General features: G+C 48.0%; 1 long non-coding RNA gene across 2 annotated transcripts in view; it reads right to left on the bottom strand.

The window, feature by feature from the left end:
* LOC135901272 (uncharacterized) overlaps positions 1-21,585 on the bottom strand; it is a 63,553-nt gene that overhangs the window by 1,553 nt on the left and 40,415 nt on the right. Inside the window, exons 2-3 of one of the 2 annotated variants that reach the window (XR_010564074.1) lie at positions 3,388-3,479; positions 704-781 (exon numbers count right to left, since the gene is read on the bottom strand). This is a non-coding gene — a long non-coding RNA (uncharacterized lncRNA). The remainder of the gene's footprint in view (positions 1-703; positions 782-3,387; positions 3,480-21,585) is intronic. The other variant, XR_010564075.1, reaches the window with a different exon arrangement.

Here is a 21,585-nt window from a genome sequence, read left to right as displayed (position 1 = left end):
CAACACAATGACGTCACGAACCTCCGATGGAACTTCCGGCAAAGGACATAGGCCACGTACATCGTTGCTTTCTTTGGAGTGAGCTCATGAGCACTCGTAATTCTTCGAAGTAGTTAGTGTGCCTTAATTATTATGTTTTCACAATAAAAGCAAATAATGACTGCGCTAAAGAAAACGTGCTACCACCATGCCAAACGCTTCTGCTTGTGGTTTATTTTTGTTTTTGTTTTTGAGAGCCGTTTTGCTCGCATATGCTGTTGTCTTCATATTTCGCACTATACTTCAATAGCGCTGTACGAAGGAATAACTAAGCTAAAAAGTAATAATAATGAGTCTAAGCGAGAGATGGCTACATCTATTGAACCCCAATATATACCTTGGTCTGTTCATAGGCGAAGTATTATGTGTATTTGTTGGTGGCTACTTGCGCACACCTAATGTAATGGCATAGTCACATAGGTTCATCGGTCGCTATGCATGCATGGGACGATAACAACATCAACATAAGGAACAGAAGCGCAAATACAAGTAAAGGTAAAGTGATGACCTTCCTCCGTTTAATGATTGGAAGAATATTCGTTAATATCTAAAGGCCGTCCTAGGCGTTCATTTCGGTCAGTAATACCAAGAACGATTTTAATTGAATATAGAAAGCACGCACGCTATGTAACAGCAGAGAAAGGAAAGTTCTCGGGGCATTTACCTCGCCCGAATTGACAACCCCATCCTCTTCTCGCTGTCTCGCTTCTGCACAGCCAGCCGCGTCACTGCTAGTGGAACTCTACGAATTCGAGGGAGCAAGAAAAGAAAAGCGATAATCACTCTCGCGGTGGTCCAGATACGTGATACATTTCTAATTGCTTCGGCGGCGGCTATTTGCGGGCCGACTTCAAGGGTACGCGGCGCTCCCACATCTTTATTTGTTCATTATATATATTTTTTTTTTTCTTCTTCTCCCGAGCAGTTTGCGAAGCCGAAGTGCCGACCGTCTTGCCAAGTGTTTCGGGGCCAGCGGAAAAAATAAATGGGCCGGGAGTGGCCGCGCCACCTGCGATGTCCGCACGCCTGCCTCGTTGGCGCAGCAGCGAGCGTGTACACACACGAGTGTACGCGGCGCGTTCTGTCTCCTAATGGACGCGTTAGTGACAATGGCCGCAGTGATAAACTGTGCGCGCGCAGCCGCGCTCGCTCCGACCGACGGCGGCAGGTTCGCCGGGCGACAGAGCGGTCTGGAACGGCGGCGGGGGACCAGACTGGCGCGTGCCTCGGCGCACTCGGAAGCGTGGTCGCTCAAAGGGGCCGTCGCGCAGCCCTAATTGGCAACAGATGAGCGTTCCGGTGTGCGGGCCGCCGCAAGCGCTGCGTTCCTTCCGGCGCGACATCGCTGCGACGGGTGGAGTACACAGTTCAAAACGAAGGAAAAAAAAGGAAGAAGTGAACGTTCTTCGACCAGAGGCAATCCGAGTGGACAACTCGGACAACACGACGCAAAGCACAGACGGAGAGAAAAGGAAAGTGGGTAGGAAATGTTGGCATGCAGATTGCCTGATGTTAATCAACGCATTTTAATTGCGCTCGCGCACTTGAACGTGTCCGTCGGTTCGGATTACGAAATGTGCCGCCGTAGCTGAAGAGCGATCTCTAGGCGCACGATTTTGAACCGGCGTGTTCAAATTAGGGTCCTACGCTTGAGAACGGCACCGGTCCCGTCGCACGCAACGAAATTGCCTCAACCGATAGCGTACGAGGGCGAATCAGAAAGTCTTTGCCCCTATTTTTTTTAACGCCGAGTTACGGCTGTACACATTTCCAGCGGTGGCCCTTTCTTGGACAAGCCAGGTCTTATATACCGGTAGCTCCTTGGCGCGGCGCTGCTGTCACTTGTTGAAAACGGCGGTCGTGCTACACATGTCCACGGCGTTCGAGCAACGAAGTGTGATTCGTTTTCTATTGAGCGAGGGACGAACACCCATCGAAATCCACAGAGGAATGCAGCCCACGTATGGGGAAAAGTGTCTTGCTTTCAGAAGTGTGAGGTGGTGGTGTTGTGAGTTCGTGAAAGGCCATGAAGGCTTGCATGACAATAGGCGTCCGGGGAGGCCGCGTACGTCACCTACTGACCACAGGGGCATCTCAAGTTCAGTGCTGCGATGGGACAAATGTATGAACCGGCGCGGGACTATGTGGAAAAATAGTGTAAGGTATGTAGAATAGTAGGTATATTTCTAATTACCTGTATGTACTTTATTTTGGCTCATAAAAAATAGGGGCAAAGACTTTCTGATTCGCCCTCGTATCACGCTTGTTTGCGGCGCGGTAGCGGTATATTGTCGACGATTGTATGTATGCTCGCGAGAAGAATGGACCCGTGGGAGAAAAAAAAGTTGCAGCAGATCCAACGCACCTTGTTGGAATCTACATTACCGCCAAGTTTTGTTTAAATGCATAAAGAGTGCTGAAATCTGTGTCAGTTTCGCTGTTATGGAAATGTCAGTGCAAGGTCATACACCGAAGGCCCACGCCCAAACCAGATCACACACGTTAGAAGCTGTCCAAACGTAGCTCATTCGCATCTGCTCGGGTGCGCGCGCACATATGCTCTTCAGGTATACCCACGCTATATATACGTAATGTGACACACACGACGATCATCCAAAGGAGCTATAGATAGTAAGCGTTGGCACGATAAAAATGCACGTGCGACTGTGGTCTAATGGTTAGAGCGTGCTGGGCTGTGGGAACAACTGTTCGATCCCACCACCGCGCACTCAATTGGTTCCTTTTTTTTTTTTTTTAAGTGTGAGCTATCTGGCAAGACAGCAGCATCACCCAGCAGCCATGGTCAGGAAAGTCCGGGAGGGTTCGCAAGGAGAGCTTCGTTTTAAAAGTGTGCTTTTTAAGCGCGGGGCCGAGTTGCGAGTAAATTTAACGGCATTTATGTATAGAGTGGTCGCTGCGTAACATTCGCCGCATTAACTCTCTGCAGTACAGCGAGGGCTAAGATGCGTGTCAGCCAATCAGCATCGAAACCCGGCTCCGTGTTCCATACGACGGAAAGGGGGCTCGTCCACAATGCTATATAGTTGCCGCCGCTGTGGTTGGGCAAGAAGCGAGTTAGTGCAGATGGCGCAAAGGGGGAAAAAACGTTCAACACGGCTCTCGTCTCTGCATCGGCACGTTCACGCTACGATGGTACGTGACCAGGACGTATGCGCTACAGGTGCTGCAGTAAAGCTTCCATGCAGTTGGCGTCATGCATACAGTGACCAGAAGCGGACAATGGAAAGGAGGAAGCCTTCATCTGGTTCTCTTACTTGGCTGGCTGACCTCGCCCATACATTTCATTGCATTGAACGGAAACAGCAAAATCATATAATTAATGCTTACTTGCTTTACTCGTACAAGGTAGAATACATTTCCTAGGCGCACCGTACTTGTCGGTCAGCATGGTTGCAGTCAGCACGACACCGTCATTCTTACTGTAATCCACAAAAAGGAGTACGCACGTTTCACGAAATGATAAACACAGAACGCCCTTTGCAAAGGGAAGACTGTAGAGTTCACCACCGCCACGTATACGGCTTATTAAACCTTTCGTCACGGTACGTGCAAAAATCGAGAACAGCGTCGCACCAAACCAAGTACAATTTCGCTATAGCATTTTTTCGCCGGTACATGCTCATGATACTCCGACTGAAGGAACCTTACGCGGCGTCAAATTAGCGTCTATGTTTAGCCTCTGCGACTTCGGTCTGGACAAGCAGCGATGGAACAAACATAGCGTGCAATCGGCCGAGAATATTGGCAAACATTCAGCCAGACATTGTCGGCGAACGAACGACGAAATGACCCTCACCACCGAAGCAGCAACAATGACCCAAGGCTAAGGAAGCGCATCCGAGAAAAGCGCGCGCTGCGAATTACGGTCAGGCGCAAATGACGCCGCAGATGCGTAACTGCTGCGGAAGAGCCAGACCGGCTTCAACCGGTTCCTGCGCCCCTTTTTCTTTCATCTTGGAACTCTTCTCGCCATTTTGCTGGAATTGGCAAGGAAAATGGCTGCAGAATCTGCGCTCTCCAGCTCCTAAAAATAACGCGCGAAGAAAAAGCGTGCCTGACCAAAACACGGTCGCGGAAGCGGTGAGCTGTTTGAAATTCCAAGGCTTAACAAATAAAACAAGTGAACGTTGCGGTCTACTAACGCGAAAGTGGCTTGTTTCGAGGAAATAGTGGTTTGTGCATTTGCCAACAAACAACCCTCGCCTTCCCAAGCAGAGAAGTATATCGCCCAGATAAAGAAACGTGATCTTTTGTTTTTGGACAATGTTTGGGTGACGTGACGTACTTCACGGAGCAGTTTATTACGGCATTAATGGGACACTAAAGCGAAACAATAAATCAGTTTAGACTAATGAAGCATTGTTTGAGAACCCTGCAGGCAGTCATTTAAAAAAAGATAGTTTGAGTATTAGATGACAAAATGAAGGTCCAAGTATCAGTATTTGAATTTCGCGCCGGTACGTCAGCGCCGGTACGTCAGCGGGACGTAAGGCATTCCAAAGTATGTTTTCGCATTTGGGCCGCGTTGGCTGAATAAAGGTTCCCGAAACTTGCCATGTTTAATATTTGGTTCCTTTAGAACACAATGTAGTCAACCTGTACCGCTATATATAATTAGTAGGCTCTAGAAGATGTCATCAAAATCCAAGACGTCACAGCCCCCAGGTGCGGGAACCCAAGTAGGCGTCGCCACCCGTATTTCGTTCTTGCGCTTTTTCTGGACGTTAGTTATTCTGGTTAACCTCCCTGCCTTCTTTTTTATCTCTTTCCCTCCTCCTCCTTCTGGCTTACCAAACGTCTTATCGTTGTAAGAGTGGTGTTTTTTGGTGTTGTAGAACGGTAATTTACTGATGCAGAAGAAATCATTTTTCACTTTAGCGTCCCTTTAAGACGTACATCTCATTCGCTGCGAATGGCATTACACGTGCCGTGTGACAGGGGTATTATTCATATTTTTCTTATTGCTTTCCAATACATGCATGCATGCATGCATGCATACATACATACATACATACATACATACATACATACATACATACATACATACATACATACATACATACATACATACGTACATACGTACATACATACATACATACATACATACATACATACATACACACATACATACATACATACATACATACATACATACATACATACATACATACATACATACATACATACATACATACATACATACATACATACATACATACATACATACATACATACATACGTTGTAATTTTTTCTAAATGTCCCTGTCTATTTATTCATTTATTAATTTAAGTACCCACAGGGCCTGAAGACTGAGTGAGCTTCGGATGCTTCTGGTGTAAAAAAGTACCTGACACAAGTAAGTACATAGGCGTGCTTACCGGGGGGGCACGACTGTGGACAAAGTATGCCATCCCCCTCCCCCTCCCCCCCCCCACATCTGAAAGTGGGCACTTTCTTCCGCACACTGGAAGGTCCTCCAAAAAATGTAGTTGAAGCTAAATTTTCTTTCTTAATGGAGTGGGCACGTAAGTAACGCTTTTCTTTACTGCGTAACCCCTGCTTGGGCAGCGAGGATTGTCTTCTGCGCCTGCTCGGGACGCGTTGTAGCGGACGACGTGCGGAATTCGCCGTACACGTTCGCGTAATTGCGGAGAAGGCCTGGAGCTGGGCAGTTCCCGCCCCAACAAACGGTCAGCTTGCGCAACTTGCATCATGCCCGCTTCTTTGGGACCGCCTAACTGTATTTTAAGATACGATCAGCTTGCTATATTTAACCGGTGGACGAGGGGAGGGGTGCGGATAAAGTATTATAATCCACCGCGCCCAACGAATCGTGTGCCTTACGGCATGAAATCGTTCGGATTATGAAATGCTGGAACTATTGAGTATCTGTCCAGAGATAGTCTACATGGCGTTGCTGTATTAGTCTTAGATCGCCATCAAAAATCTAATAAGGCCTCTTGCAGGTTTAACTGTAGAATTTAATTGTGTAATGAATTACCTTGGTCGAACGTGCAGAGCCATTTCAGTACCAAGCGTGTCACTTCTCACTGTCGATTTTATTTTCAGGCAGTTTCTAAATAAGAATTACAGTAGCACTTATTTCTTAGCAGGAGCAAAAAACAGCAGGTATTTTATATTTTGAAGGAATGTGGACCACCTTTTGCTGAAATGTACCAAAAATTTGAATTGTGTGGACTGCTTATGTGCTCTGAAAGCAGTTACTTAATACTTGCTTTATTCCAATTTTTATTACTTGTACACGTCATTTTGTTGTTTTTCCCCAGTATCCCTGGTAAACTGCGCGGGGTACGGCGTTTACATTTCTTCAAAGTATGAAGCAATATTTTGAGGGACGAGTGATACATGTTTATTCTGTGTAGGTTCATTACAGTCTTTGTAGAAATTTACACATTAAAGCGTTCCAGGGTGTTATACTGGCGCTAATCGAAATGTTTTCCAGACTCCTAAAACACAAGAACGAGACACGTACTTGAAATTCCGTGATACACAGGGGCAATTTTCAGTACAATGCCTTGCACTGAAAATTGAAATTTCCTGCTTTAAATACAAGTGCTGCGGATAGTTACTAAACACCCGGTTTCCCATGTGCTTTAGCGCATCATACGAGATTCCTAGATTGTTTCCGCGGTCTCCGACATCCTGAAAGTCCAACAAAGGACTAGTAAGGCGTGCACGCAGGGCAGCTATCCTCAGCGGAGCCCTGGACTAGGGGAACCGACCCTGGAGAGAAGATGGAAGACTCCATCTGAAGCCGCAAAAATCACTGCAAAATAGAGCAAATAAACGTTTTCCATCATCATCATCATCACCGGTGAACTAAATAAGGCAGCTTGCTTATGTCTGGGGAAAATTATGGGCGTGGTATACGGGTAACGTGTAGACAATGCTCCAAATGGGTGGGTTAAATGAGCTTTTTCCAGCAGAATACGTATGCAAGTGGTCCATAGCGTTATTAGTGTGCTTTAAGAGCGGTGTAAAACGTATAGACTGCTACGCTGGCATAAATACAACTACAACCAAGGTCCAATTTTGTGAACATAGGGGGGACAATACGCCAAGGTTTTGTGCAATGTAAAATGTGCATTGATTAAATTCACGTTTAAAAAAATCGTAAGCAGGTATTCGAAGGTATCATATGCTGCTGTTATTAGCTAGGTTTCCCAATGTCCCAAGAGAACTCTAAGTTCCAGAAATTTTATGCAATGAAAGAATAGGCAGCACTTTAGGTGCAATATGTCGCGAAGCTTTAACGTTGATGGCTTATTTAGATGCGTGACGAATAATTCTTGAAGACTATTTTTTTTTTACTTTTTCGGGCGTGATATATTAGCTTCGTCTTGTCTCCTCAGTGAAATAAAGGAGGCAGGTTCTTTACGTTTTGTGACTGTAAGGACCACGTAATGGGTGATGTGTAGGTAAGGCTCAAGATAGATGGGTAATTACGGCTTTCGCAATAATATACTTATGCAAACAGTCTAAAGCCTTATGAGCATGCATAACGAGCGGGGCAGAATAGAGTCCGCTGCCAGGGTAGAACTATAAAAGCCAGCAAGAACCAAATTAAGCGAACATTGGCGGTGTGCTATGGAAACCCTCAGTGCGAAGTTAAATGCACCCGCCGTGGTTGCTTAGTGGCTATAGTGTTGGGCTACTAAGCACGAGGTCGCGGGATCGAATCCCGGCCACGGCGGCCGCATTTCGATGGGGGCGAAATGCGATAACACCCTTGTACTTAGGTTTACGTGCGCGTCAAAGAACCTGACGTGGTCCAAATTTTTGCGGAGTCCCCCGCTACGGCGTGCCTCATAATCAGATCGTGGTTTCGGCAGCGAAACCCATAATTTAATTTTAACTGTGGTTGGATCAAACACAGCCTCTCTAAAAAAAAATTATTATTCAAGTGTTGGAGCGTGCGATATGCCCGCTACCAGCTATGCTTCCCAGTGTAGCTCACTGCCCCAACTGCCTGGAGATGAGGGCAGATACAGAACACATTCTGTACTCTTGAAACATTGCCATTATCTCTTCTTATTTCCCTTATCTTCCCTCTCCTTGCTGGAGTGCTTGGCTTCAGTCGGGCTCGGTGGATAGACAACGGGCCTTAACGGAGCAAGCGCATTTCTTTTCTGGGCCTTAGTGCTGGCCTTAAATAAAGTTTTTTTTTTCCTTCCTTCCTTCCCAGTGTCGCGACATAACTATAGGTGGGCTACAACAGGTTTATATTTCGTGGAAAGAGTAGGGAGTTCATAGCCATGTGCAATGTGATGCCCGCCCTCCCTCTCCTTTTTCGGAGAGGCATGGGAGGGGGGCATCATGAAATTTTCTGGTGGAGTAAAATGTCTGTTGATGAATCAGTGTCTTAAAAAATTCCCAACAAGAAGTGCTTCTAAACATTATATGCGGGCAAGGTTTCAAACGGAACAGTATTATAAGGGCGACATATTAAACTATGCGGTAGAACTACAAGGAACTGAAATTTTTAACGCAACTGCTCGAAAAAAGCAGCCTCGCTGGAAATTGGGTTGTAATGCTTCAATGTCGCATACATCAGCTGTCTTTCTTTTTTGTGAATATTGCAAGTCATTCGTGTTAATTGTAATTTGTTGTGTATGACCTCGACAATACCACTGCGTTAACTATAGCGCTACATTTGTGCTGTAGACTTAAGCACCAAGTACAATTATTTTTTAATTATTAAAATTGTATGCAACAAACGTGCATTTTATATGTGCGCTCCACTGCTACCCCGGGGCGGGATCAGGGACCTCTGTAAACTACTTATGGCCCTTTTGTCCCTGTATCATCTTCAGATTTTATATAGCTTTAAGAAATAAATATAAATGCAAACAATTTCTCGGGCCCCCATGGATCACCATGTGTGGTGGATAAAAAAATTCCTGACACATTTCCAGGCTCTTTCATTCAATGCAATAATAACACACACACACACACACACACACACACACACACACACACACACACACACACACACACACACACACACACACACACACACACACGCGCACACACACACACACACAGAGAGAGAGAGAGATTAGATAACATGCAGTTTGCCCCGCCTCCCCCCCCCCCCCTTAGACTCGAGAAATGGTTGGTGCGCCACTGCGCAAGTACTCTGTCAGAAATATGGAAAATAATTTGAATGTATTATTTTTCATTACCCTTTGCTCTACGAGGAAGCCAACCCTACCCTTTGTGTCAAATTCCGTAAGGTAACTCTGCCACACATCACGTCAGTTTACCTCGCCCTAATGATGCAGAAGACAATGTGGCGTAACACGTTGCAACGGTGGCGTTAGAATAAACGCATCGAGATCGTTAGTCCTTTTGGCGGCCAGCGATGAGAGTCTATAGAAAGTTTTCAGGGAGCAGTTCGCTCCACGGGAACGAGATGGCGCTTTCAGCGACGCGCCGCACGTTGCCTCAGCGAGAGCGAACGAATACGAAACCATTACCACTTGTGCCCTGCTTCTGTGCGACTTGCTGTCGGAAGTGCAAGTGAGCTTTGCTAACGCACTGTGCTCCATTCATGCCGCAAAATGTGAAGCGGTAAAGGGAAGAGGGAAAAACAGTGACTGACATATTAAGGAATGGGATGAATCGGTGTGGCCATTCACGGAACGCTCCTACACAAACACAGCCTGTGTCACAGGCCCTTCGCGATGCCCGGCAATTTTTTAGGCTAAAAAAATATTCACTCATCTGCTAGCGTTGTCTCGCTAACCTAAATAATAATAATAATAATAATAATAATAATAATAATAATAATAATAATAATAATAAAGAAGAAGAAAGTCAACCCCAAAACGCCGGAAAGAGTGAGTATACCGCTCGTTAAATAGCGACAAAGGGAGTAGCGCTGCTTCCTGGTATAGTAAGTTTCTCATACTTTATCTACAGACATGCACCCAAACTTACATGCAAGCTTACGGCCACTCTATCGCTAACGCGTCAAGAATAAGCGAATGGGCGCTCACTTAAATCAGTGTGCCGAAGCATGGGTGGCGGCTACTACATCGACAGCGTACGAACGTTCGAAGCTGAACGTTTCGTCACGGGCGACAGAGCAAGCGAGTTACCAGTGATAATACGATTTGCTACAAGCTATGACAAATTACAGAGCATCTACGTCCCTAGCCTGATGCACAGCATGTACAAATGTGTTGCAACTTTGCACACCCGCGATCGATTAGGCAGAAAATAAACAATCAGGGAGTGCACCGCACCGAGGAACATTACCGAGTCAGAGACAGGACGAGCCACTGCTTCAAAGTGTTTGGTAAATAAGGAACGAACAGCAAAACACACTGATCCTGATTTAATTCGTAAGTGGAAAGTTTGGACAGCTTGGAATGCATTTCTAGCGCCGCTTTCAGTACTATCGCCATATACTCTGCGCGCGTCGTTTGTACAAGGCGTAGAGAGCTCCGAAAGCGCTTATACATCTCCTCTGAAGCGGCGGCCAAAGCTTCGTGTCGTCCACCCAGTCACCGTCTACGACATCCGCCAAACAGAGGTTTGGTGAGCCGCACCGGACGTCTTGCACATTCACTGTAAACATGGAGGCAACGGAGGCAGCTGAGGCAATCAGTGGACCCGTCACCACGTGATTAAACATGGTGGCGCCCACAGAATCGCCGCGAAAAGGATCTATAGAGTTACGACACTAACCCGATAATAAAGAAGCTGGGATAAACAGTGGCCACCGCAACTGGCGCCGCCATATACAGCCGTCGTGAGGTGCAACTCGCATACTGGACAGCCCTTTTGGACTCTGAGAGGCTCAAGTTAACCTTTTGTTCCGCGACAATTCTGCGAAGCAAAGAATTAAAAAAAAAACATCTGTTCGTGGCACGAACCTATGAAGTGTACGTGAGGTCATTTCCCCATATTGCCGACTAATGTACGATGACAAAATTTTGTGGTGTGTCTGTGTGCGCATTTGAAGGCGTCCTGAGTAGATAGCATACGGTTCTCTATACCGCGTGATCGATCGAGCCCTCTGCACATCTCGTAGCCTGCACTCGCCGGTAGCATTTACGGATACTTTCTACATTACCCGCAGTGGAAGTCCCTGAACTTCGTTAAAAACCACAAATCTTTCTAGTTCCAATACGGAATTGTTCGTTGTTATGACTAGTAGGAGTAGTAGCAGTACACAAGCGTTTTTGAGTTTCGCCTCCATCGGAATCAGGCATCGATGGCCGGGATCGAATCTGCAACCTCGAGCTCTGCAGGGCGACGCCAAAGCCACTGAGCTACCGCAACGGGTAACTTTGACGGAGTATATTCTCCAGCGTTATGCATCAACGTGTGCGCACCGGACCTGGAAAGACATGTCATTTCTCTTTTAAGCCTCAACGACCAAGCATACTGAAATGCACAAAGGTTTTAAAATACATTTATTGATTTCATGGCTTTTGATGTGTGGTAATATCAAATCTAACAGAGAGCAACTTAGGTCGACAAAACGGTTCATGTGGACGGAGTTTTCTCGTGCCAGTTAGCCAGGGAAAATAATTTGTTCTTTGCATGGCTTTTGCTCTCTCTCTCTCTCTCTCTCTCTATCTATCTATCTATCTATCTATCTATCTATCTATCTATCTATCTATCTATCTATCTATCTATCTATCTATCTATCTATCTATCTATCTATCTATCTATCTCTCTCTCTCTCTCTCACACACACACACACACACACACACACACACGCACGCACGCACGCACGCACACGCACGCACACACACGCACACACGCACACACACACAGGCGCGCGCGCGCACACACAATGAAGCATCCTCGAGCCTGTTGCTTGTTGAATTCCTTTTTCTTTTTCTTTTCTTTTTTCTTTACTAATTCAGTAACTATCGGCATCACTCGAAACGTTCTTCGAGGAAGATTTTCTTTTCTTAGTGTGCCTTGCTGGGTGAATGAAGAAAGAACTGTAAAAATGAACGTTAGCCGGAAAAGTATCCTGTTAACTGCCAAAATCAGGGGAAAGTTTTTTTAGGCAAAAAAGATGAGGAAGAGATAGATGGCAGACAATGAAACAACTTGTGCCGCGAAATACGCCCGCTCCAGGTAACTGATCTCAAAAAATTTTGCTATAGTGCATTCAACGCTAAATGGGAGCGATCGGAAAAGTCGTACCACAAGTGTCGCCTGGTCATGCAGTGACCACCATCTCGTCGTTCCAAATAGATGCAAAGCGACCGTCCCTGTGCATTAAACCGGGGAATATAGCGGCACAAAAGATGGTCAGCGGTGTCGCCAAAACTATACGCACATTGCAGAGAGCGTTATCAGCTGCCTCTACACGAGATACACTCCGTGCATTTCACGTCTGGACTTCATCAATTCTTCATCAAGTCTTCATCAACTGTATCTCTTATGTGCGGTTTATTCTGCGCTGTATCGCTTGACGATCATGAGATCAATGACTTGCGATTTCGATCTTTAGACTTCGATCGGCGGCGCTGGTAATACGATCGAAAGTACTTCTTGCAGGTGGCCTAGTTGGCTCGGAGGTAAAGAAAACATAGTAGGCGAATTCGAGCAACACAGGATGAAGGACCTGAAAAAAAAAGCACAGTGATGGCATTTTGGAATCTCGCTCGCGCAAAAGGTCTTGTGTCACCGCGGATAAACGGCTGAAATTAGACGCGGTGTATGTAACGGCGCGATAGCAATGCGGAAGGCTGCATTTCCTCGTTGGAACGAAGATCCGCTCTGGCCATGACACCGTTGAGTAAGATAAAAGGAAAAATAAAATAATCAACGGATATCTAATGTGAATACATTGGTCATTCCAATGTTGTCCGAAGCCTAGGTGAGGTACCCTGGCATAGTATATATGTACAATGTGCGTCTTTCCTTTGGCCAGCTCCAAGGTGTCCGATTTTTCCCATACAGTCAATTAAACTTCTTTCTTCTTTTTTCTTTTTTTGTGTGTGCGTTTTCACGATGCTTTTTTTTTTCAAACATCATTGCTTTGGCGGGTTGACGAAATATTCTATTTGTGTATTTTATGTTTTAATATAGAAAGAGAGAAAGAAAGAACAAAAAATTCGGTAGTTTACTCGCACTAGTGATGCATAGCGGCGGTAACGTTGCAAAAAATTATTTCGTGAGACGAAATGAAGGCTTCCCCCCCCCCCCCCTGATTCTTGATTTCTGTTATTAGCGCCATCATTTTTTCTTTTCTTTTTTCGGTACGAAGAAAATTTTCCTGGCGGGTGTTAGGGATGGGGGACACCAAAACACGAACCTCGGTTGCACCCTTGACCGGGCATGGATATTGTAGAACATTCGAAATGTTCCTTTCAGTTGAAGGCGTGTTCTTGCATATTCATTCCGTATATATCAAAACGCAGAAAAAAAATGCGGTCAGTAGTTCGCAAAATCATTCTTGGCCTATTTCTTTTTATTTGCTGCAGTAGGTCACAAGTCGAATTGCCCGGAAACGCCGATCCCTTTTCATCATCACACTAATTGCTCGGATTTTCGCTGGTTATACAGACTTGTGCCTCGATTCGCCGGTTTTACAGATGCATGTAGTACGTTATCAATGCAGACAAGCAAAGCGTGATTCTCTGCATGCACGCCCGTATATGGACTGCAGAGAGATGCACGAATGGTAAAGCAAGAGCTCACTATAGGCGAAGACACAAAGAACGATTTCGTCGTATTACTCGCAACCGTGCTTGACGTGTCCACATCGTTACCGGTTGCTACAGGACTGCAGGGGGGTCCGATCGGAGTGCCACCTATTATACGCTTTTTCGTGGCGGACGCCTCAGCATGCACCACCTTCTCGGCTCAGGCGTGGTCAATTGCTCTACCGAATGTGCGGCGAACAGTTCGCCGAAACAACGGCTGCGCTTCCCATTTCCGTCTGAAATTCAATCAATAAGGAGAGCATGGCCGCCGCCGCGCGACATGGCACGCTCGAAAGAGGTGAATGCGCGTTTGGGCGGACTGCAAAGCGCACGTATCCCCCTCGCGCAGAGCACACAGTATGGAGGACGCTCCTCCGCTGGTTGAGCGGCGGGCGACCGGAGGTGGCGAAATGGGACGCGCGGGAGATTTCTGCGCTCGCGGGAGAAAAAAAAAGTTAATTACTGTGTCTCCAGTTGGGCGCTTTTAATTATCGTTTCGATGCCACGGCGGGGGTGCGCGCCGGAGAAACGCAACTGGGTTACAAGCAGCGACGAAGGCAAGCTCGCCAGGGACGCGGCAGGAAATCCTGATCCATCAGAGCGGCAAACCGAAGCGGGAAGCCGCGGCGCATCTTAATCACGAAAAGCAATCAACTGCTCCGATCTGCCGTCACGGCGCGCCGCGAGAGACAGTTGAAACACGCCCGCCGCCGGGATGGCCGATGTCTCCGTTCGCGGCCGCGTGTCTCTGCAGCGGCGGCACTTTCTCCGAGGCGGCAGCGGGGTCGATCCCTCCGCGGGCACGGCGCCGGCTGTCCCCGACCGCAAAGAGTTGAGGTGCCGTGTGTGCGCGCGCGCGCTGGGCCGCGCGGACAGGAGACGGCACGCGTCGATCACCTCCGGCATACCGAAGCCGAAACATCGGCGCCGCCGCGAACGTATATAATACGGTGAGGCTGTTTCAACGGTCATCAAAACAAAAGAAGAAATAAAAGAAAGCGAAAGAAAAGCGTTTCCCTCGGTAAAAGCGCATGTCACGGAAGCATCGGCGCGCCGAAGCTGACGCTCCCGACACTAAAGGTAACGATGTGCGAAAGGGAGTGAAACCCTCACAACAGGACACGGGGCCCGATGTTACCCCTTGTTTGCAAGACAGCTGGCGAAGGACGTCTACACAGAAGAAAGTGGACCAAGAACTACAGGAACACTGTAGAAGGACAAAAAAGAGAAAGAGCCCCCCCCCCCCGCTTCCGGCTCGCCCCCCCCCCTACACACATACACAGATAATCTCGGTCAGTACACATACATACTTCGTTTCATATGCGGGATGAGGATGCCTTTTCTGCATACAAGAATACCGAGGCAGTGAGGCGAGATATTTACGACCACGCGAATGCGTCACCGTCACACCGAACGAAGATAATTCGAGCCGTATAATGGAAAGCGCGTTTCGTGCCGACCTTGTTCGGAGAAGACAGCGCCGCGCTGTTCCTCAATTTAGAGGGCGGTATTATCAAAATGTGACGCGCTAAGGTAACCGCTCGCGTGCACAATCTTTCTCCCAGCCCTGAGAAATGCGTGCATAGGAGATCACGGCCGCAACCCATAGAGCGCGCCAAGACAATGCCGGCCAACCAGCGGAGAAAGCGCGGCGCACATTTTTTTCGCTGCCCTCGCGGGGGGGGACGCGCAGCGGTGCGCGCACCACACAAAGCAATCCGATGTCAAGGCTGGCCTCGCGCTTAAACAAACTGCCCCACCGGAAGGCGGGGCTGCCGGCTGCTGGTTCTGCCGCGCCTCTGAAGCACGCGCGCGCGCGAGCGCTGTCAGGTCCGGGGCTCGCGCGGACACAGTGCACCGCGGGCGAAAAGATGGAGTGCCACATTGTTGGGCTACCTGCCCTTCTTCCCAGCGGTCATTTAACTGTCATTACAACGTAGCGGCGCTTTGGAAGAATGATTGAAGCGGCTCGTATTAATTCCCGGCGAGCAAAAAAAGTTCGCCGAAAAGAACGGAGGCCGGCGGGGGTCGCGCGTGGGCCACTCAACGTGACGCTATATAGCCTTCTCTGGTGATCGATCACCGGGAGCCCTCAGTGTAGCATACGCGGCCGAGTTTAAAGTGCACGCGGTCGCGTGCGGCGCGCCGGCGATAGGAGTCGTGCCAACGATCGCAACTTTCACGGCTAAAGGCCCGTTTATAGTCCGACGTTATCGGCGCGCGGGCGAGCGTCGTTCGCGATCAGTTACGCTACGTCGGTTGCGCTGCGCCAGCCGAGATGCCATCCCCTCTATACTTCAACGCGCGCGCCGTAGGCTGCTATCTTCGGAGCATGCGCAGAAGGTTCGCCAAGTCGCGCGCCGTCCGCAAAAGCCGTCTGCGGAGTTGTGTTGGCGCCTTTTTCTTCACGCGCAATGCATTGTGGTGCCAGAGTTCCGCCGACTTCGACGCGCGAATGGCTCCGGAGCCAAATCGGCGCCGGGCCCGTCGGGGCGCGTTGGAAGCCGCCGGTTACGTTAGCTGCGCCAGTGCGCCCGACTATAGAGTTGTCGTTTTCGCCGACGTGACGTAGCGTGCGCGTGCGTTACGTCGGACTATAAACAGCCCTTAAGGGGCGTGCATAACTGCGGGTCTGTGTACACACAGTGAGCGGAGGCGATTCAGAGCAGCGCGGCTTCAGAAACGATGCGCAGGACACCACGACGGACTGCGACATTACGGGGCGTCCTGCACATGCTGTCGTGGTTGAAGAAAACATTGACCGGGTTCACAGTATACATACGTTTCTGAAGGAGCCCTGCGTATACGTGACCGGAGCAATCTCTGCCATCTCTTCAAGTCAGAGAAGCGCAGAGCAAAATTAGTTTTGAAGACACAGGGAAAGGGATGAAAAGAAAGTGCACAAACATCTGTACCTCGAAAGGTGCCGTCAGGTACCGAAAGGAGGAAGAGGTCAAGAAAGTTCGCAACCAAGTACAGAGTAATTGAAACTGTAAATAGACAACCAGAAGTCATCAGAAAGAAAGTGAGAGAAACAGACAGTTGATTGAATGCAAAGAATGGCAACAGAAAGGACCATGGTGATTTACAAAAACGGCACGAAAGAACGAGGAGGGAAAATCTGCATGATTGTGGATAGGGGAGTTCCTTGTTATTTGAGGCCCGAGCTGGCTGCCTGAGGACTAAAACATACCGAATCATACATTCGCCACAAGACGAGTCATATGTGTGCTGCAAAAGAAAGAAAGAAAGAAAGAAAGAAAGAAAGAAAGAAAGAAAGAAAGAAAGAAAGAAGAAAGAAAGAAAGAAAGAAAGAAAGAAAGAAAGAACGGCCGGTAACGACTCAGTACATCGTTGGGATTCACAGCATTGGAATTCAAAGACGGTGGAAGGATTAACGGTTAAGCAGTCCAGATAAGTAAAAGGCGATTATGGTATTGGTGAAAAAAAAAAAGCAAGGAATACATTGAGAGAAACGGAATCATCGCAAGCGTAGGTAACGGTACAATGTAGTGAGAAAGGTCTTAAATACGACAGTTAAGTTCGAGATCAGATAGGCAAAATCCTGTAAATAGCGATAGATGTATTAAAACCTGATTAAATCAAGCAAGCTAGGTGACCATTTGTCCCCGCCACGTTTCAAAGGGGATGCAAATAAACATCATCATCATCACGTGCGAGTGCTGGCAGCAGCTAACTAGCGGTATAACTGCTGGGTTCCAGATCTGTTTGATGCCATGAGCCGGCATGCGGCTTGGGCATGAGTGCATGGTCGTACTACGGCAGTGGTCAGTACATTTGTTTCGGGAGAGATATCGGCCGGTTCAGCATTCTGGACAAGTGTAATTCACACTGTAGGCACCACATACTTGGTTGGTGTGGTAACGGTATACAACCAAACTTCCACGCCAAAACGCTGCATATAGCTCGCACGCAGGGCGCCCGACTGCGGGGGAATCATTGCAACGAATCATCGGCGTCCGATATAGTGACCGTTTCGCTTGCTGATGAAAGAGAAGAAAAAAATTAAACAAAAATTGCAGTCAACTGTTTTTCCTCTCTTATTTATTTAGTTGGTTTTAAATTAAATCGAACAATTGCTCTTTCCCGCCTCGCAGACGAATGAAAGCGTGCATGTACCGGTATACGAACCACACTCGCTCAAGCTGTCCACTCAAGCCTCGAGCAGCGAGGTCATCGCATTGCTTGGCCTTCCTCGCAGCATTAACAGCCCGTATACCTGCTACACATTCCATTTCCCCACATAATGATGAACGTACATTGGCAGTCCCTAAAATTTGGCGACAGCTGTGAGCGGCGTGCATTTCTGTCCCCTGCCGAGCACACTGATGCGCCTTCAGAAGCACGGTCGTGTCTGCGGTTAGGTTCGCATAAAAGGCCGTCCACTCGAGCGGAGTCGCGTAGCTCCTGGCGACGCGTGCCGAGATCGCGTGGTCAGGGAAGCCTGCGCGCACAGCCACGCCACAAGGGGCCCGGCGCGCGCTGCTGGAGACCTCGTTGTTGTCTCGTGGAACCAGCGAGCCCCGGAACGGGGCCCGGCCGCGCCTTGAATTCATTTCCTCCGTAATCGGCCCAATGTGACTCATTGTTGTGGGCGCGGAATTACATCGAACGACCTGCTTTCCCCACGCGACCTTTCGTGACGGCGGCCGCAAGTGTTCGCCGGCCGCGCTCGGTTCCCTATAGCGGCGCGTTTTCGTGACTTCCGCGGCCACTGAGGCCGCCGTGCGGAACGCGCGGACCCGGCGCGATCGGCCGGCTCTGACCCTGAGCTGAGGACCCGCGCGCGTTCGCTTGTCGGGCGCCGTGCAGGAAGCTGCGGCGCACTGCGACCATCCGAGCACGCACACAGCGCGTGCTGCACGCGTCCGCGTGACGTCTCCTTGGACAACCTTTCCACTCCTGCCCACACCTCAGGCTGGATCGTGTCATGCGTGTCATGCCTGACGCAACGTGACGACTTTGTCGATACTCAAAACGATGTGGTCTTTCCCTGTGTGCCCCTGAGAAGTGTACATAGCTTGTCCGGTGTCTGCCTGCTTCGGGGTGATAAACTCCAGGGCAGCGTATAGCAAGAGCTTCGACCTCCGCGCCATATTGTATAGCAACACCAGAGAAAACACAATTCGAACACGAGATCCTCTGAAGGGATGACAACGGCGCCTGCGCGTCTGGATCAGTCGTTAGAGCCGCCTGCGTAAGCCTACCAGCGGCCACTGGGCATGCTGCACGGTAACGTGACCTATGTTAAGAGTTGTAGTTTATATTCTATAACTATGATTTTGCTATCAAGAAAAATTGCGTCAGAACACATCGCACGATGACTGTCGACTTTAATGCGATTAGCAGTTAAACAATATAGCGACGCACAGCATTGCTGAACATACATTTATTTAGAATCGGTAGTGGACATTCACAGATTTTCATTTCTTCGGCCCTATAACTGTCTCCCAGATCGGCCAACTTTTCTATCACACATGCACACAGCAGGGTCGATCATGACCATGACCGCGTGACGACGACGCAGTGACGACGATGGGCTGGCGAAATAATGACGTCGACGGAACGACGAAGGTGGTATGTGACGACGATAGCATGACGACGAGTTTTGACGACAATGAGACGTGAATCGGATGACGAAGCCAGAATGGCGATGCTGGAACAAACACGACGATGGTATAACAGCAAATGCATGACGATGACTGTATGACCACAATGGCATTACAACGGCGGCATAGTCACGTTTGAATGACGGCAGCATGATTACGGTGGAATGACAAAAAAGAAATGACGTCAATGGAACGACGAAGGTGGCACCACGATGATGGTGTGACTACACGGTATAATGAGATTCTGATGACGAAGCTGGAATGACAATAGACAACGACGACGACGACGTGAGCCGTGGCTCTGCAGAGGTGCCGAAAGCAAGATCCGGATGTTTGCAATGGCAAGAGAATGCAGCGAAATGAAGCGCTAGAGCATGTCATACCCAGGAATTAAGAACAATTCGTTCAGTTTCCTTGTTTTCGCCACCACGTGGCGTATCCACCTTAAGGAATTCGAAATTCACGCCATGACGTATCAATGACTCACAACTAACGAAAGCACAATAAAAGGAAGCACACCCCGAGACTCTCGCTTCACCTCGGTACTTGGAAGCGAGTGCGCTTAGGTATCAGCCTTATGTCCGAACACGGCCAGCTATTTGCTCGACTGGCAACGAATCGACTATTTTGCTAGACAACTGGCCAGACAGCTCGTAGGCATTCCGGATGAAATGCCTGGCCGAGATAACGGCTCCCGCGAAGCTTCCATTGAATTTTGTTTTCTTGAATGCTTTTCTTTAGTATTTGTGCACCACTGTGGCCACGGACTTGCGTGTAGTCAGCGTTATGCTTCGTGGGTTTCCTACAGAATGGGCGTGATGCATTAAGAGGAACCTTTAGCTCGGGCCTATCTCCGATGTCGACTGATTAAATGCATGTAAAACGCAAGAACGCTTTTAATAGAAAACCGATGAACAGATTTGAATGAAATTTGTTGCATTAAAGAGAAAAAGTTAAATCACAGTGAATGCAGCAAACAGAATTTCGATTTGGGTCATGAATTTGTTTTACAGGAATTGCCGGAAATCAATAAATTAGAAAAAGAATAGATGTACGACTGTCACAAATCCTTAAATCAGCATGAAAAACAAATATCACATTTTTATCAACCGCATCCGTTGGAGCATCTATATCGGACAAATTTGATGCATGAATTTACGTCTTATGTCACTGTGTTATAATGTTTCAAAAGGTTTTGGAAATGTCATATTCACAAGTTGGTGGTTTTTTTCAGGGTGGCGTTTTGCATACCTTTACTTGCTGCGGGCCTGGTTGGTTGAAATTAAATTTGTTCGCAGAACCTCGGCCGCGTAAGCTCGTGACGGCAACTGTGCCATTGAGAACCTTTTTTTTTTTATTGCGCACTCACAATTTCTTTATTTATTGATTGGTCTTCCAGCCAACGTGATGCAGTACCACACCTGGCTAATTTTCAGAACAGCAATCGTAGAATGATGAATGAAGTATTACATCTTAACTCTCATGTAATACATCGTTATTAGCACAACTGAGTTATAATTATTAAGTAAATAAATAAGGATTCTGAATTTCGGTATGAGAGAGAGAGAGAGAGATGTCCATAAGGGAAAGGCAGCACTCTAAAAAAAGTTTACACCCTTTGGGCTGTATTTTGTCCCCAAACAATAATCGTCATCTGTCTTGCCCGCATTTCCTTTCTTTAACGCTGCGAGCACGGTACTTCCTAGTCACGAACGGCTTGCGCATTATCAGCTTGACACAGCATTCTCGACAGGAAAGTAGCGAGCGCCGAGTTTTCAAGAGAGGAAACGCAAGCAAGGCAGATGACGATTATTGTTATGGAAAGGATATGCCCCAAAGGATGTAAACTTTTTTTTTAGAGTGAGGGAGTAGGTTAGCCAGGCTGAGCCCGGTAGGCACCCTGCACTAGGGAAGGGAAAAATGGGATTGAAAGAGGAGAAGGAAGAAAGAAGTTCAGAGTTTGCACTGTTACAAACACAAGCGTGTACCACTGAATCACTCACACTCGGTCATACGGGCTGGTGCATTTCAAGAAACGCACCAGCGCCTTTGTGGCCTTGCACATAGCAGACGCACGAGGCCACGGGCCCAAGACCTTCTCTGTGAGAGGTGTCTCGTCTAAATGCACCAAAGCTGTCCGAAGGGCCCTCCTCTCATCTTCGTATGTGGGGCAGTCATACAGGGGATGCTT

This window comes from Dermacentor albipictus, chromosome 1, assembly GCF_038994185.2.
Source record: "Dermacentor albipictus isolate Rhodes 1998 colony chromosome 1, USDA_Dalb.pri_finalv2, whole genome shotgun sequence".
Lineage (NCBI taxonomy): Eukaryota > Metazoa > Arthropoda > Arachnida > Ixodida > Ixodidae > Dermacentor > Dermacentor albipictus.
This window is presented reverse-complemented; position numbering and strand designations above follow the sequence as displayed.